Genomic DNA, 18836 nt, shown 5'->3' on the forward strand with positions numbered 1-18836 from the left:
AACAAACTTAGGTTAAATTACTGACCTTGTTCCTATGTACTATTGTACTAGCCTCCTAATTATCTCACTGAATGTTCTTTTCCAAGTTCTTTTTCTTGATGTCATGTCAATTAAATATTTAAAACACAAATGCTATCTTACCTCTCTCTATATATCCTCTACTAGTTTCTTCCTTAAAGGAAAAGACCAGAACCCTTAATATGGGCTACAAGGTCCTAAATGATGTTTAGCACTCTAGACTTTTCTGGTGCCGAACTCCCTTTTTAATTTTTAAATCAATTTTATTGAGATGTAATTAATATACAATAAAAATGCAACCATTTTAAATAAGCATTTTTCTAAGTTTTGACCAATTCATATACCTACATAATCAGGATATAGAACATCACTTCCCTAGAAAGCTCCCTTGAACCCCATTTCACTCAGCCTTAACCTCACCCCTAGGACTTTTTGGTTCCCACGATTTAAAGGTTATTGTCGGTTCAAATGGAGGATTCCCTGGTCTCTTCTTGAGGAAACATTCTCCAGTGTTTCTTGTGCCTGGGATACTCCACCCCATCCTAACTCTAAATGCACAACAAATTGCCCACCAACTCTTACTCACCCACTTTCAGTTTAACCACCATTTCTTCAGCCATTTAAAAGTGTGCCTAGTCATCGTTGACTAAAATCAACATGGTGGTTGTATTGAGAAAGATAGAATTTATTTGGAGTCAAATGGAGGGCCATAGCTGTCCCACTGGGATGACAGTTGATCAGAGGGTATGTTCTGCTCAGACTGCATTAAAGCCCGTGTCTGAAAATAGTTTACATACTTTTTACAGCAGGGGATATATGCAGTAAAGAGGTCAAATTTATTAGTATATCAAGCAGTATGGCAAGGATACTTCTAGTAAATGTCCTGAAAGAATATACTATGCACATTTCCATGCTATTTATGTATGAGAGGAGGCAAACAAAGATCAGGATTATTAACTTTCTCCTAAAGAATTCTACCAAGGACATGAGCGCCATCTAGTTTATGTTCTTGGAGCACTCCAGGCTGTTTGTCTTGGCTATTCTTGCTGACGCAGGCCAGATGTCTGTATGGCATCTTCACAGCACAGTATGAGTTGTCCTAGATGACTTAGGAATTCTACAGCCTGCACAGTTCACTTTGCTTGTATAGCCACCATGGGGGGCAATAAGCAATTCATTTTGTTTCACACCATGTAGCCAATCAATCAATATTAGTTATTACTTTAATGAATAAGAAGTCTAAAGAATAAGATTTATCTGTAATAAAGTCAGAAAAATGGAGAACAGTTCTGCCAGTTTTCAAAAAATATCAGTACAGTTTTGAAGAAGATAAATTGTTCATTCTAACAATTGCCTGGAACCACAAGAACTCAACTTTCTTTGTGGTTGGTCAGTGAGTTTCCTAAGATGTCATCAAAGGTAGGATTTAGGAAAAAAAATTAGATCATCAGAAAGAGAAGATATTCTGTAGTTGTAGGAGAGCCTTGTGCTCCTAATACTGCCACATGGAATAAGTTCATCTTTCCTTAGCTACTGAACTGTTATGAGGATGGAGAAAAGACAAAGAGAAGGTAATTGTTTTGCTGGGGCATATCCATTATCCTTTATTTTTCATTCCATATCTAATGCTGAGAGTAGATGTATTTTTTAAAGTGATCCGTGAGGTCACTGTGAGGGCTGTGTTGACCAGAACTCGGTACTGAACCATCCTACCATAGCCGCCTGGGCCTGAGCCTATTCTCCAATTAAATATCAATCATGTCAGGAATGCTTCCTTGGTGAGCCATCGCTTCTGGCGATAATTAATCATAAAACTCAAAAACAGCAGTTGAAGGAGTAACTAGTGAACCAGTGTGGTCCTACTAAAGGGAAAGTGAAAAAACTCCTTTCAGCCAGAATTTGAAATTTAACTTTGCAACTGATAATTTAAATAATTTCCTTTTCTGAGGAAGCCTAAGGAAGTCTCATGTAAGTAAACTAGTTAAGATCCCACCAATTGTTTTAGCTTAATAAATACAAAAAAAAGTTGGTAGTGTGTTATTTTAATGGCTTATGGAACTTTTTTCCTGAGCTCCCCAAACACCTGGTGTAGCTTGGAAGTAGTCATTTGTTTGTTGAATGTTAAAGAGTTAAGACATGTATCTATTTTTTTACCTAAAAGCTTTTTTGAAATGAAAATTAAAAGCTGTGTTATCTATTTTAATAAATTATACTATTGTACTCTGAGTTATTAGACTAATAATAGTATCAATTACATTGTTGATTATAATCACCTTAATTGATCTTGTATTTTTAAAGATTTTTTTCCCATAGTAAACATATTTGTACACTGTATATGAGCTGTTTGCAGAAAGTTAGCTAAGCTGCTATTGCATTACTGATTTATGATTTTAGAATCTGTCATGTGCTCATTGACATTTGGCACAGTGCTGCACTGGCATACTTTGTTTAATGAGCATTCTCTAATAGGCTAAGAGGGAAAGAAAAATAGCACAGATTCTTCTGGAGAGTTTCTTACAAACCAAATCATACTTGATTACTAAAAAAGAATTAGACTGAGGCTTGTGTTGCCAAAAGGGCATTAGGGAACTCAGATGATGAAATTTTAGTGTTCGTGTTGATTCAATTAACTAGAGCACAAAGTGATCTGTAATAGGGATGCAAAGTTATATTTTTTTAAAAGCTTGTAAGATTGAATGGTGCATAGCAGGTTTTGTCTGAAGTAGCATTTTGGACATGGACATCAAAATCAGTTATATGTTATCTTATATGTAAATATAATTTCCTTCTGGGAAGTCCAGCAGCAATTACAAGCTTTGGTTTGTCTGAAAAGTTATATATATCAGTTGGTTTATTATAGAATTTTGGAAAGATAAATAAAAATCAAATGCACAGACCTCATCCAGTTCACTTACTGCTCTCAGGCAGGCAAACTTATAGCTAAGCACTCAATGGAATATTTTTTTCTATTATTTTAATAAGAATATCCCCCATTACAAACTGCTCAAGTTAGAAATTTTAGGAAACGCAGAATTACCCATTTACACTCACACACACACCATACAAATCATTTAAAATTCAATCACTTAAAGATTTAAGTTTTCATTCTATCCTTTTATTTAGTTTGTAGCCTACAGTTTCACATATGGAACCCTATATGCATGCCTTTTTATAACTTTTAAACTCAATATGTTGATAACCCTTCTTTATATCTTTTAAAAAGCTTTTATTTTGAAATTTTAGATTCACATTAAAGTTGTAAAAATAGTACATTTTCTGTGTACCCTGTGCCCAGCTTCCCCCAATGATAACATTTTATATAACCAGAGTACAATGTCAAAAACAGGAAACCAATAGTATTGGTATGATACCATTGACTAAACCACAGAACTTATCTGGATTTTGCCAGTTTTTACATGTACTCATTTTGTGTGTGTGTGTGTGTGTGTGTGTGTGTGTGTGTGTGTGTATGTTTCTGTTTCTGTGAATGCATTGTCAGTGTAGCTTTTATTTTCATTTCTCTTATGGTGAATGTAGTTAGATATCTTTTCATAAGGTTAAGCCTCATTTTTATGTATTTTTATGTGAATTATATTCATGTCTTTGCCCATTTCTGTCATTTTCAGGTATTTTTTCCCTTAAATTTTAAGAGGTATTTAAATATTGGGGATATTAGCTTTTTATTTGTGATATATAATGCAAACATTTCCCCTAGTTTGTCTGTTGTCTTTTGACCTTTTTAATGGAGTTTTTTAAAAAGAGCTTTATTGAACTATAGTTCATACACCATACACTTCACCTATCTGAAGTGCACAATTCATTCAGTTTTTTTGTATATTCAGAGTTGTACAATCATTGCCACAATTAAGTTTTTAGAATATTTTTATCATCTCCCACCCAAAAAATAACTCCATTGCCATTAGCACTAACTCTCAGTTTCCTACCTAAATCTTCTTTCTTTAGCCAACCACCAATGTTCCTGTCGCTGAGCATTTGCATATTCTAGAAATTTCTCCTTGTCTTTGATTAGTCTAATACAATATGATACTGCTAAATGACTGTGTTGGGAGGGAAAAATCTCCTCTACCTTTCAAAGGTCTTCTGGCTGGTCTAAGAACTAAGCTGACATGAGACCAGTTAACAGAAAATGAAATTTAATTTGTATGTACAGAGGGCTATGTATAGATACGGGATTTTAGAAGTGACCAAAGCAGGCAGTTTTTATCCTTTTTAGACAAAGAAAGATAGGTCTGAGGAATTCACAGGACACAGAAAACTTCTGTTTGGACATTTCAGTTAGTAAGGAATTCTAAACAGAATTTGGGTGGCAGTAGTGAATTAGTAAAAATAACAGGGTTTGGTTATACAGCCTTCTGGGACCTGAGTTCCTTGTCTCTGGCAGTCAGGATGTCTTCCTCCTAGTGCAGAGAGGGTATCTTTCACATAGGAAATTTACTTCCTGCTGTTAGCGGCACAGAGAGTCAATGTCCTTTTTGTATTGGCTATTTCTTAAGTAACTTTAAATAAAAATAATCAATATGCTGAAGTGGCATATTTTGGGGCGGCCTTCCCTGAGCCCCAACAACTGTATATTCCATGATAGTAATGCTTCAATATTTACTTAAGCAATAGGTGATTATTAAATGTTTAGGTTATATCCAGATTTTCACACCATGAATGGTATGTTCAATTAAAATCCAGATGGATTTCTGTTCATGTTCTGAAGATAAATTTTAAGAAATCAAATTATTTGGTTAAGGTACAAATATATTTTTAAAGCTTTTGTCACATTTGGCCAAAAAGTTTTTTAAACGTATTTCTAATTTGAACTTTCTTCAAAAATAGATGATGACCTTTGAAACTTTACCCAAAACTACAATTAGATATTTAGAAAAAATAATATTTGAAAGATGACTCTAACTCTTTGATTAACAGGCTTCTAAATTTTTCTTCCTCACATTTATTGGGTATTTGTGTTTTTTTATGTTGGACTGCTCATTCATGCTCTTCACCTATTTAAAATTTAAATGAGTGTTTCTTACTGATTCCTAATAGCTCTTTATTTGTAAAAAGTATTAATCAATTTTCTGTCATCTTTTTTGCCTATTTTCTCTCTACTAATTGTCTATATTTTAATTTTGTTTTTGCTCTTTATGTTTAAAAATCTTAAAATATGTAACTATATCAACATTTTATATTTTAATCTATATATATTATATATACACCCAAGTAAATGTTTTTCTGAATCTTTTATGTTTTTCATTTTACCCATTAATATATTTGGAACTTACTGACTTAACGAGTATTAAGTTGGACTCTCTTACCCCAATTTATTAACAAGGCCTGATATATGCATTCTGTAGAGGGCAATAGTGATGCATGTCAGACTGAATGGGTACTATTCCTGCTCAGAAAACACATTAGTGAAAATTGTCCAGGGAAAACTGGTAATAGGTATTATGCTAGGTATTGATCCCATAAAGACAAATTTATCATGTGCATCTGCTTCTGCTTTAAGTTATTTAAATCAGCATTTCATCAAACATTCACTGATTTAGAATCTCCCATATTAACCATCAATTTTTTTTCACCTTATAACACACACCTAAAGTTCTTTTAGCAGTTCAGACAACCAGCACACTTTCCTACCCAGACTGATTTCAATTTCAATTTGAAATTGACTGGAAGATCTATTTGGAAGGTGAGCATAGCTCATTCTTAAATTCTGGGGACAAATCAAAATCTTTGAACCTACACTAAATATTCTCTTTCTAGAACCAAGAAACAAGCAGGAATCGATTTTTTTGTTTACTTGTTTTTCCTTTCTGCTCCAGGTTTATAATTAGACCCACAAATATTCTTGGTCCCACCAGAAAAAAAAAAAATCAAGGAAAGGATTATTCCTAACAAATATGCCGATTGTCTGGCATTTTCTAAATCAGTCATCTTAAGTGTTACTGGCTTAGCCATTGATATTTGAATTTCTCTTAGGCTGAACCCAGCTAAACCCCCCAGCTGTACTTTCACCCCGGGAGAACCAAAGCAATGTTGGTAACAAAATCCATCATCGCCCACCATATTGTCTTTAGGAGCAGATTGATTACCAGACTGAAGAAGCAGAGCTGCTCCACATCTGGTCTGGCCATTTCTTTTTTCTTTTAAAATATTTTGTTGTAATAAGAACACTTACAAGACCTATTCTCTTAACACATTTTCAAGAATGCAACTACCAACTCTGAGAAATTTAGGCTGGACTGTCAGTTTGAAAATATATTAGTATTATTAGTATAGTGAGGTCAGGCCAATTCAAATGGTTTATTTAGTACTAAATTCTAATTATTTTTATTTAATGCTTTTATTTTTTAACCTGATGTGAGTTTATACTTGGGTAATGCAGATTTGCAAATGGGAAATTCCCATCCTCTTTCTGCTTTCTTTTGCTCTTCTATCTTCTTTTTTTTTTTAGAAAAAAAACCCCATCTTATTGATGATGTTAAATGAATCTATTTAAGGGATTCAAGGAAAAAAAGTTTACCTCTGTATTGGAGTTACCTACTTTTTCTAACTTTAGAAGATTTGAGGATGCAATCTAACCTCTGTCATTTACAATTGTGAGATTTTTGAGGATATTAGCCTTTCTGATCCTGTTTTCCTAATCAATAAATAGATTGAAAAAAATTTGTCTTTTAAAGTGGTAGTGAAGACTGAGGTATTTCAGTTGAATTATAAAGAAAATTAAGTGATTCCATGTGTGTGGCTTGTTGCTAGGGTATTCAAATACTAAGACCTAGAAGGTAGGAACTTTACTCTCAGGAAATTTTAGGACCAATACAGGATATGGAAATTTAGTCTAAGGGTTTGAAAAGACTAGTTCTAGGAGGGCATTATAGTTTCAGTTTCATTATTTCTGCTAATAGCATAAGGGGAAACAATCCATTATCATCCTATTTGAATGTTTGTTTCATCATTTATTTAATGGGGGAAACTTAATTCTTGTGTGAGAAGGCCAAGCTTCTCAAATTATCTCTGCCTATTTGTAAAATAAAAGCCAAAAAGTAAACAAGTTTAAGAATAATTGATTTTATATTCATGAATCCTCACTGTGGTGAGGAAACAAAACAGGAGATTTGAGGTGACTTTCTCAGGGTTTTAGTGACAAGAATAGGGCTAGATCCACATTCCTGGTTGACTTATGTATTATTACACATTCCACACTTATGCCAACATTGCTCATCTACTTATTTTTCTCAGAAACACTATTGAGAAAGTGAGATCAGACATTTTTCAGGTAAATAATACAATTTAAAAAATATTACAGAGTTCTTCTCCAGGAATGGGGCTAGTTATCAGAATCTACTTAGTTTTTAATATATACCAGTGAACTCTTTGCATATGAAGTATGGGGTCAAATGGGAGGTTGTAGTAAGTCATTTGAACACGGGAAGTTAAAGCTACCTTGAGAGTCAGTGGCAGTTCTATGTGAAAGAAAATGTTTCTTTTTAAGAAACATTTTGCACAAAAAGTCTCTATATAAATAACTATTACTCTAACTAAATGCAATTGTAGTAACATAGAAATGACAGAGGAATACAGGCTGTATTATGAATTACTTCTGAATTGTAGATGTTATTATATAGTAATAACAAAAATAACAGGAATACAAGCTATATTATGAATTACTTTTGAATTGTATAATAGATATTATTATATATATATTATAGATATTATAACCCCCAAATTTTGGAAAATAAACCAATGACACACATCAATTGATGTTTCTGAAGCCCAGTATAGTCTGTATGAAGAAAATGAACTAGTTCTTTCTAATTGACTAGTAAACAAATGATTATAATAATGTTGAGAATGCAGATTGAGAAGACACATGACAATGGACTTAAGCAAAGTTTTTAAAGAAAATTACAATTCTTTTAGTCAAATTTGTAATAGTTGATAAATTCTCTTAACTGTAGTAGTATCATGGGCTTCTGTAATTTATCAAAACTTATCGAGCTGTACATAAAATTTATACATTTTATCCCATGTAAATTTGATAAATATTTGGTTACTAGAAATGTAGGCCTTTGGGAAATAAATACAAACAATAAATTCTTAATAAAAGGGATGATGAAATACTTGTATAACGTCTTAAGACAATACATAATAACATTCTGGTATATATGGAAGGTACCAGCTCTCTATGGAGTTCATAAGGAGCAGTATGTACAAGGTGCTACTCCGAGAGGTTACAGCATTGTTCTTTGTTCCCATCATGACTTAAAGGGAAATTTTCACAATGTCCAAAGCCCTTTTATTTATTTATATATTTATTTATTTTTAATGAATTAATATATTTATTTTAATACTTCTTATCAATCTACAATTTCATGAAGAACATTATGTTTACTAGGCTCTCCCCTACTCCAAGTCCCTCCACAAACCCCATTACAGTCACTGTCCATCAGCATAGTAAGATGTTGAAGAATCACTACTTGTCTTCTCTGTGTTGCAAAGCCCTCCCCTTTCCCCCACCCCCCACATTATACATGCTAATCATAATACCCCCTTTCTTCTTCCCCGCCATTATCCATCCCTATCCTCCCATTCTCCCCAGTCTCTTTCCCTTTGGTAACTGTGAGTCCATTCTTGGATTCTGTGATTCTGCTGCTGTTTTGTTCCTTCAGTTTTTCCTTTGTTCTTAAACTCCACATACTAGTGAAATCATTTGGTACTTGTCTTTCTCTGTCTGGCTTATTTCACTGAGCATAATACCCTCTAGCTCCATCCATGTTGTTGCGAATGGTAGGATTTGTCTTTTCTTATGGCTGAGTAATATTCCATTGTGTATATGTACCACATCTTCTTTATCCATTCATCTACTGATGGACATTTAGGTTGCTTCCATATCTTGGCTATTGTAAATAGTGCAGCGATAAACATAGGGGTGCATCTGTCCTTTTCAAATGGGAGTGCTGCATTCTTGGGGTAAATTCCTAGAAGTGGAATTCCTGGGTCAAATGGTATTTCTATTTTGAGCATTTTGAGGAACCTCCATGCTGCTTTCCACAATGGTTGAACTAATTTACATTCCCACCAGCAGTGTAGGAGGGTTCCCCTTTCTCCACAACCTCGCTAAAATTTGTTGTTGTTTGTTTTTTGCATGGTAATCATCCTTACTGGTGTGAGATGATATCTCATTGTGGCTTTAATTTGCATTTCGCTGATGACTAGTGATGTGGAGCATCTTTTCATGTGTCTGTTGGTCATCTGAATTTCTTCTTTACAGAACTGTCTATTCAGCTCCTTTGCCCATTTTTTAATTGGATTATTGGCTTTTTGTTTGTTGAGGTGTGTGAGCTCTTTATATATTTTGGATGTCAACCCTTTATCGGATCTGTCATTTACGAATATATTCTCCCATACGGTAGGATACCTTTTTGTTCTCTTGATGGTGTCTTTTGCTGTACAGAAGCTTTTCAGCTTGATATAGTCCCATTAGTTCATTTTTGCGTTTGTTTCCCTTGCCCGGGGAGATATGTATATTCAAGAAGAGGTCATTCATGTTTATGTCTAAGAGATTTTTGCCTATGTTTTTTTCTAAGAGTTTTATGGTTTCATGACTTACATTCAAGTCTTTGATCCATTTCGAATTTACTTTTGTGTATGGGGTTAGACAGTGATCCAGTTTCATTCTCTTACATGTAACTGTCCATTTTGCCAGCACCATCTGTTGAAGAGACTGTCATTTCCCCATTGTATGTCCATGGCCCTTTTATCGAATATTAGTTGACCATATATGTTTGGGTTAATGTCTGGAGTCTCTATTCTGTTCCATTGGTCTGTGGCTCTGTTCTTGTGCCAGCATCAAATTTTCTTGATTACTGTGGCTTTGTAGTAGAGCTTGAAGTTGGGGAGTGAGATCCCCCCACTTTATTCTTCCTTCTTAGGATTGCTTTAGCTATTCGGGGTCTTTGGTGTTTCCATATGAATTTTTGAACTATTTGTTCCAGTTCGTTGAAGAATGCTGTTGGTAGTTTGATAGCGATTGCATCGAATCTGTATATTGCTTTGGGCAGGATGGCCATTTTGACGATATTAATTATTCGTACCCAAGAGCATGGGATGAGTTTCCATTTGTTAGTGTCCTCTTTAACTTCTCTTAAGAGTGTTTTATAGTTTTCAGGGTAGAGGTCTTTCACTTCCTTGGTTAGGTTTATTCCTAGGTATTTTATTCTTTTTGATGCTATTGTGAATGGAATTGTCTTCCTGATTTCTCTTTCTATTAGTTTATTGTTAGTGTATAGGAAAGCCACAGATTTCTGTGTGTTAATTTTGTATCCTGCAACTTTGCTGAATTCCGATATTAGCTCTAGTAGTTTCAGAGTGGAGTCTTTAGGGCTTTTTATGTACAATATCATGTCATCTGCAAATAGTGACAGTTTAACTTCTTCTTTACCAATCTGGATTCCTTGTATTTCTTTGTTTTGTCTGATTGCCGTGGCTAGGCCCTCCAGTACTATGTTCAATAACAGTGGGGAGAGTGGGCATCCCTGTCTTGTTCCTGATCGCAGAGGAAAAGCTTTCAGCTTCTCGCTGTTCAGTATGATGTTGACTGTGGGTTTATGATATATGGCCTTTATTATGTTGAGGTACTTGCCTTCTATCCCCATTTTGTTGAGAGTTTTTATCATGAATGGATGTTGAATTTTATCGAATGCTTTTTCAGCATCTATGGAGATGATCATGTGTTTTTTGTCTTTCTTTTTGTTGATGTGGTGGATTATGTTGATGGATTTTCAAACGTTGTCCCATCCTTGCATCCCTGGGATGAATCCCACTTGGTCATGTTGTATGATCCTTTTGATGTATTTTTGAATTCGGTTTGCTAATATTTTGTTGAGTATTTTTGCATCTACGTTCATCAGGGATATTGGTCTGTAGTTTTCTTTTTTGGTGGGGTCTTTGCCTGGTTTTGGTATTAGGGTGATGTTGGCTTCATAGAATGAGTTTGGGGTATTCCCTCCTCTTCTGTTTTTTGGAAAACTTTAAGGAGAATGGGTATCATGTCTTCTCTGTATGTCTGATAAAATTCCGAGGTAAATCCATCTGGCCCAGGGGTTTTGTTCTTTGGTAGTTTTTTGATTACGGATTCAATTTCATTGCTGGTAAGTGGTCTGTTTAGATTTTCTGTTTCTTTCTGGGTCAATCTTGGAAGGTTGTATTTTTCTAGGAAGTTGTCCATTTCTCCTAGGTTTCCCAGCTTGTTAGCATATAGGTTTTCGTAGTACTCTCTAATAATTCTTTGTATTTCTGTGGGGTCCGTTGTGATTTTTCCTTTCTCATTTCTGATTCTGTTGATGTGTGTTGACTCTCTTTTCCTCTTAATAAGTCTGGCTAGAGGCTTATCTATTTTGTTTATTTTCTCGAAGAACCATCTCTTGGTTTCATTGATTTTTGCTATTGTTTTATTCTTCTCAATTTTATTTATTTCTGCTCTGATCTTTATTATGTCCCTCCTTCTGCTGACTTTAGGCATCATTTGTTCTTCTTTTTCCAATTTTGATAATTGTGACATTAGACCATTCATTTGGGATTGTTCTTCCTTCTTTAATTATGGCTGGATTGCTATATACTTTCCTCTTAAGACTGCTTTTGCTGTATCCCACAGTAGTTGGGGCTTTGTGTTGTTGTTGTCTTTTTTTTCCATATATTGCTGGATCTCCATTTTGATTTGGTCATTAATCCATTGATTATTTAGGAGCATGTTGTTAAGCCTCCATGTGTTTGTGAGCCTTTTTGATTTCTTTGTACAATTTAGTTCTAGTTTTATGCCTTTGTGGTCTGAAAAGTTGGTTGGTAGGATTTCAATCTTTTGGAATTTACTGAGGCTCTTTTTGTGGCCTAGTATGTGGTCTATTCTGGAGAATGTTCCATGTGCACTTGAGAAGAATGTGTATCCTGTTGCTTTCGGATGTAGAGTTCTGTAGATGTCTACTAGGTCCATCTGTTCTAGTGTGTTGTTCAGTGCCTCCGTGTCCTTACATATTTTCTGCCCAGTGGATCTATCCTTTGGGGTGAGTGGCGTGTTGAAGTCTCCCAGTATGAATGCATTGCATTCTATTTCCTCCTTTAATTCTGTTAGTATTTGTTTTACATATGCTGGTGGTCCTGTATTGGGTGAACATATATTTATAATGCTTATATCTTCTTGTTGGACTGAGCCCTTTATCATTATGTAAAGTCCTACTTTATCTCTTGTTACTTTCTTTGTTTTGAAGTCTATTTTGTCTGATACTAGTACTGCAACACCTGCTTTTTTCTCCCTATTGTTTGCATGAAATATCTTTTTCTATCCCTTGACTTTTAGTCTGTGCATGTCTTTGGGTTTAAGGTGAGTCTCTTTTAAGCAGAATATAGATGAGTCTTGTTTTTTTATCCATTCAGTGGCCCTGTCTTTTGATTGGTGCATTTAGTCCATTTATATTTAGGGTGATTTTCAATAGGTATGTACTTACTGCCATTTCAGTCTTTAGATTCGTGTTTACCAAAGGTTCCAGGTTACTTTCCTTACTATCTAAGAATATAACTTAACTCACTTATTATGCTGTTACAAACACAATCTAAAGGTTCTTTTCTATTTTTCCCCCTTTTTCTTCCTCCTTCATTCTTTATATATTAGGTATCAAATTCTGTACTTTTTGTCTATCCCTTGATTGACACTGGGGATAGTCAATTTAATTTTGCAGTCAGCTGCTCCACCCTCCCTATCGTGGCTTTACTGCCTCTGGTGACAGCTATCCAACCCTAGGAACACTTCCATCTATAGTTTCCCTCCAAAATAGACTGCAGAGATGGTTTGTGGGAGGTAAACTCTCTCAACTTTTGCTTATCTGGAAATTGTTTAATCCCTCCTTCAAGTTTAAATGGTAATCTTCCTGGAAAAGTAATCTTGGTTCCAGGCCCTTCTGCTTCATGGCATTAAATGCATCATGCCACTGCCTTCTGGCCTGTAAGGTTTCTGCTGAGAAGTCTGATGTTAGCCTGATGGGCTTTCCTTTGTATGTGATATTATTTCTGCCTCTGGCTGCTTTTAACAGTCTGTCCTTATCCTTGATCTTTCCCATTTTAATTACTGTGTGTCTTGGTGTTGTCTTCCTTGGGTCCCTTGTGTTGGGGATCTGTGGATCTCCATGGCCTGAGAGACTATCTCCTTCCCCAGGTTGGGGAAGTTTTCAGCAACTACCACCTCAAAGACACTTTCTGTCCCTTTCTCTCACTCTTCTTCTGGTATTCCTATAATGTGAATATTGTTCCGCTTGGATTGGTCACACATTTCTGTCAATATTCTTTCGTTTTTAGAGATCCTTCTTTCTCTCTGTGCCTCAGCTTCTTTGTATTCCTCTTCTCTAGTGTCTATTTGATTTATAGTCTCCTCCACTGTATCCAACCTGCTTTTAATACCCTCCATCATGCTCTTCAATGATTTGATCTCCGACCTGAAATCAGTCCTGAGTTCTTGGATGTCTTTTCGTACCTCCATTAGAATGTTGATGATTTTTATTTTGAACTCCATTTCAGGAAGAGTCACGAGGTCCATATCATTTAAATCTTTCTTGGGAGTTGTATTGATAATTTTACTCTGGACTATGTTCCTTTGGCGTTTCCTGTTTGTATATGGCACCCTCTAGTGTCCCGAAGCTCTATTCTGGAGCTTCTCAGCCCCTGAAGCAATGTTGGGGGTTGTAGGGGAGCAGACTGGTGCCTGCAGGGAGGAAAGAGCTGTTTCCTGCCTCCTGGCTGCTGTGCCTGTCTCCACTGCCTGAGCCAGTGGGCTAGTCACACAGGTATGTTTTTGACCCAGAGCAGCCAGATATGGATCCCTGCTTTCCACAAGCAGCCACAATCGCAGTCTCCCCAGGAACTCTGCCTGTATTAACTTTCCAATCTGATAGTCATGCGAGTCTCATGAAGGCACCATGAAATGTAGGTTTGTGCTCCCAGAGCAGATCTCCAGAGCTAGGTATTCAGCAGTCCCAGGCCTTCCACTCCCTCCCTGCTCTGTTTCTCTTCCTCCTGCCGGTGAGCTGGGGTGGGGGAGGGGATCGGGTCCCCGGGAGCTCTGGTATGTTACCCTGTTCGCTGAGGTCTGCTCTTTTCTCCAGGTGTGTGCAGTCTGACCCCGTCCTCTTTCCTGTTGCTCTCTTAGGATTAGTTGTGCCAATTAAATTTTCTAATTGTATCCAGTTTTAGGAGGAATCCTCTGTCTCTACTCTCATGATGCCATCTTTAATCCTCTCCCCAAAAGCCCTCTGATGTTCTTCAAATGAGGGAGGAGAATGTCTTCAAATTCTTTGCAGGAACAATCCGCTTAGCTGGCACACTTGACATCCAAATGGAACAGTACATCTACAAAACAAAATATAATGGTATCTACATGCTAAATCTGAAGAGAACCCCGAGAAGTTTCTGCTGGTAGCTCATGCCATTGAAAATCTGGCCCCTGTCAGTGTCATATCCTCCAGGAATACTGGCCAGTGAGCTGTGTTGAACTTTGATGCTCCCACTGGAGCCACTCCTATAGCTGGCTGCTTCACTCCTGGAAACTTCACTCGCCCAATCCAGGCAGCCTTCCACGAGCCACTTCCTGTGGTTACTGATCCTAGAGCTAGCCATGGCCTCTCAGAGAGGAATCTTATGTTACCCTGCCTGCCATCACTCTGTGTAACACAGACTCTCTTCTGCGCCATGTGGATATTGCCTTCCCATGCCACCACAAAAGAGCTCACTCAGCAAGTCCTCGGGGGAAGCTGGCCTGGAAAGTTCTGCACCCGTGTGGCACCATCTTCTGTAAACATCTGTAGGAGGTCACTCTAATCTCTATTCCATTCACCTTAAAAACAAAAGTTACTTTACCACCAAAAACAGGTTTAGTCAGGAATAGCAGAGAATTGCAATCCAGGACAGGAGCGCTAATGCAAAAAACTATATGCATGTCTGGAGCATAAAAGGGATCATGGCTTTTTTATAGAGGAAAGGGCTGAGTTAGGAGGGCTGTTCTAAGCAAATAGTCCATTGGAGGAAGCTGGGAGGCCTATGTATCATGGCTTCTCATTGGCTGAGCTGTTACAGTCTCTCATTGGCTGGGCGATAGGAGGCCTCGAGGAAACCTTCCTCCTGCTGCTGAGTAAAGTAGTTAAAGCTGCAGCATGGCATGTGGTCTCCCTTTGGTCTGTTGGGGTCTGAGATTCATGAGTGGCTGCCCTTGGCTGCCCCTCCCCTTCAGGCCTCCTGACACATGTCAGTGAGTTTTCCCTTAATTTTCAGAGCATCTAGAGATTCTGAAGTGACTGAAAGGAAGAACAGGCTGCTGCTGAGAAGGTTGTGGCCAGGAGGAATTTCTGGGTAGATGGACTACTCCAGCTGCTGAATTGACTACTATGTAACCTGAGCACATAGGCAGGTCTGAAGGGGGCAGGTGCCCCTGTGCTTGCTCAGTGGTTCCTTACTGAAGATGAGACAGCTGGCCACTGAGGACCGGTCTCAGCTGCCACTGCTCAGGGCACCAAATTGGGAGGCCTTTGTGTGGTCCTGGGTGGTTCTCCCACAGACTCTTAATAGAAAATGGAAGTAAGGTTGACGGAAAATAGTTTTAAAAAGAGGAGAAGTGAAAGACGGCTCAAGATGGCAGTGTGAGTAGGGCAGAGGAAATCTCCTTCCCAAACCATATATATTTTTGAAAATACAGCAAATAAAACTATTTCTAAAAGAGAGACCAGAAGATACAGTACAACAACCAGGCCACATCTACATCTGCGAGAACTCAGCATCCCACGAAAAGGGGATGACCCAGTGGGACCTGAGCACTCCCACAACCCCAGCTCAATGGTGGGGGGGAAATAATCAGACTGGGGAGGGAGTGGAAGCACAGGACTACTAAATAACCAACACTGGTGATCTGTACTGGGAGGACAGCACACATTGCATGTTGTACTGGATATTAGAGAAATGGAAAAGTAAAATCCAAGATGGAGACTGCAAGTGGGTCGTCACAGCTGGCTCTCCTGGGACAAAAGAAAAGTGGGCACTTTTTAAAAGTCTTAAAGGGACAATGGCTTAAGAGCTGGACAGAATCATTCTGGCACACTCAGCCCAGCAGGCTGGGAATCTTAAGGAACCTCAGGTGTGCTAGCTCCCTGGATGGTAACGCAGCTCCAAAGTCCATCACTGTGATAAGCAGCCTGCCATTCATTTCCCCCCACTGGAGCGGCAAGCAAACTGGCTGACCCACCACAGCTGCAGAGCTGCCGGGGAACAGCCCTGCCCACAGCAACCACACAGAATCTTCTCCCAGCGCACAGCTAACCAGGCCAGACCTAGAGGCTGCTGCTGGTGCGCAGCTGCATGGCACAGACAGAGGAAGCCTGAGAAAGGTCTGGAAGGGCCAAAGGGGTGCCGTTCTTGCAGGAGAACACACCCGGCACGTCTATGACCCCCTGCAGTGCCATAGGCTATCCTGAGGGTCGCCCCGCCCACAGCAGCTCAGGAAATTAACCCAGAGTCTAACCCCTGCACCTGCTTGACCGGCACAGGTAGAAGAAGCTGGAGCAAGGTCCAGAAGGCATGAAGGGGCATCATTTTCACAAGAGAACACACCTGGTGTGTCGGCTACCCTCCGAGTGCCATTGGCTATCCTGAGGGCTGCCTCACCCATGGCAGTTCAGGAGATTATCCCAGAGGCTGCTCCCTGTGTGTAGGTAACTGGCACAGGCAGCAGAGAAGGGCAAGGTGAACAGCAAGCAGGAAGGGACTTTGTTCTCCCAGCTGACACATGCACCACCTGCTGACAATCACTTCTATCACCACGAAAAGGCAGAAGAATCTGGTCCAGTCAAAAATCACTCAGACAACCCCAGAGAGGGGGCCTGGTGAGATAGATATAAACAATCTTCCTGAAAAAGAATTCAAAATGAAAGTCATAACCATGCTGATGGACCTGCAAAGAAATATGCAAGAGCTAAGGGATGAAATCCAGAGGGAGATAACAAAAATGAAACAATCAATAGAAGGACTTAAAAGCACACTGGAGGAGGTGAAAGAGACTGTTAATGGGGTAGAAATCAGAGAACAGGAATACAGAGAAGCTGAGGCAGAGAGAGATAAAAGGAAGTCTAGGAATGAAAGAATATCAGGAAAACTGTGTGACCAATCCAAACGGAACAATATTCACATTTAGGAGTATCAGAAGAAGAAGAGGGAGCAAAAGGGATAGAAAGTGTCTTTGAAGAAATAATTGCTGAAAACTTCTCCAAGCAGGGGAAGGAAATAGTCTCTCAGACCATGGAAGCCCACAGATCTCCAAACACAAGGGACCCAAGGAGGTCAACACCAAGACATAATAATTAAAATGGCAAAGATCAAAAACAAGGACAGAGTATTAAGGGCAGCCAGAGAGAGAAAAAAGATCACCTACAAAGGAAAACTCATCAGGCTATCATCAGACTTCTCAACAGAAACCCTACAGGCCACAAGAGAATGGCATGATGTATTTAATGCAATGAAACAGAAGGGCCTTGAACCAAGAATACTGTATCCAGCACGATTATCATTTAAATTTGAAAGAGGGATTAAACAATTTCCAGAGAAGCAAAAGTTGAGGGAATTTGCCTCCCACAAACCACCTCTACAGGGTATTTTAAAGTATATAGCAATCCAGGCCTATTTAAAGAAGGAAGAACAATCCCAAATGAAGAGTCTAAAGTCACAATTATTGAAACTGGTAAAAGAAGAGCAAATGAGGCCCAAAGTCAGTAGAAGAAGGACATAATAAAGATCAAAGAAGAAATAAATAAAATTGAGAAGAATAAAACAATAGAAAAAAATCAATGAAACCAAGAGCTGGTTCATTGAGAAAATAAACAAAATAGATAAACACCTAAACAGACTTATTAAGAGGAAAAGAGAATCCACACACATAAACAGTATCAGAAATGAAAAAGGAAAAATCACGATGGACAGCACAGAAATCCAAAGAATTATTAGAGAGTACTATGAGAATCTGTATGCTAACAAGCTGGATAGTGTAGAAGAAATGGACAAATTTCCAGAAAAATACAACCTTCCAAGACTGACCAAGGAAGAAATAGAAAATCTAAACAGACCAATTACCAGCAACAAAATTGAATCGGTAATCAAAAAACTACCCAAGAACAAAATCCCTGGATCAGATGGATTCACTGCTGAATTTTATCAGACATGTAGAGAAGACATAATACCCATTCTCCTTTAAGTTTTACAAAAAATAGAAGAGGAGGAAATACTCCCAAACTCATTCTATAAAGCCAGCATCACTCTAATACCAAAACCTGGCAAAGACCCCACAAAAAAGAAAATTACAGATCAATAACCCTGATTAACAGATGCAAAAATACTCAATAAAATATTAGCAAACTGAATTCAAAAGTACATCAAGAGGATCATACACCATGATCAAGTGGGATTCATCTTAGGGATGCAAGGATGGTACAACATTCAAAAATCCATCAACATCATCCACCACATTAACAAAAAGGAGGACAAAAACCACATGATCATCTCCATAGATGCTGAAAAAGCATTTGACAAAATTCAACTTCCATTCAACTCTCAACAAAATGGGTATAGAGGGCAAGTACCTCAACATAATAAAGGCCATATATGACAAACCTACAGTCAACATCATACTTAACAGTGAGAAGCTGAAAGCTTTCCACCTAAGATTAGGAAAAAGACAGGGATGCCCACTCTCCCTGCTTTTATTCAACATAGTACTAGAGGTCCTAGCC

General features: G+C 37.9%; 1 protein-coding gene and 1 pseudogene across 1 annotated transcript in view; both read left to right on the forward strand.

The window, feature by feature from the left end:
* The window catches only part of ZNF804B (zinc finger protein 804B), a 567181-nt gene that overhangs the window by 70980 nt on the left and 477365 nt on the right, over window positions 1-18836 (forward strand). The window lies entirely within an intron of this gene.
* LOC118925696 (40S ribosomal protein SA-like) lies at window positions 1426-14876 on the forward strand (annotated as a pseudogene).

Source organism: Manis pentadactyla, chromosome 7 (genome assembly GCF_030020395.1).
Source record: "Manis pentadactyla isolate mManPen7 chromosome 7, mManPen7.hap1, whole genome shotgun sequence".
In the NCBI taxonomy this organism is placed as follows: domain Eukaryota; kingdom Metazoa; phylum Chordata; class Mammalia; order Pholidota; family Manidae; genus Manis; species Manis pentadactyla.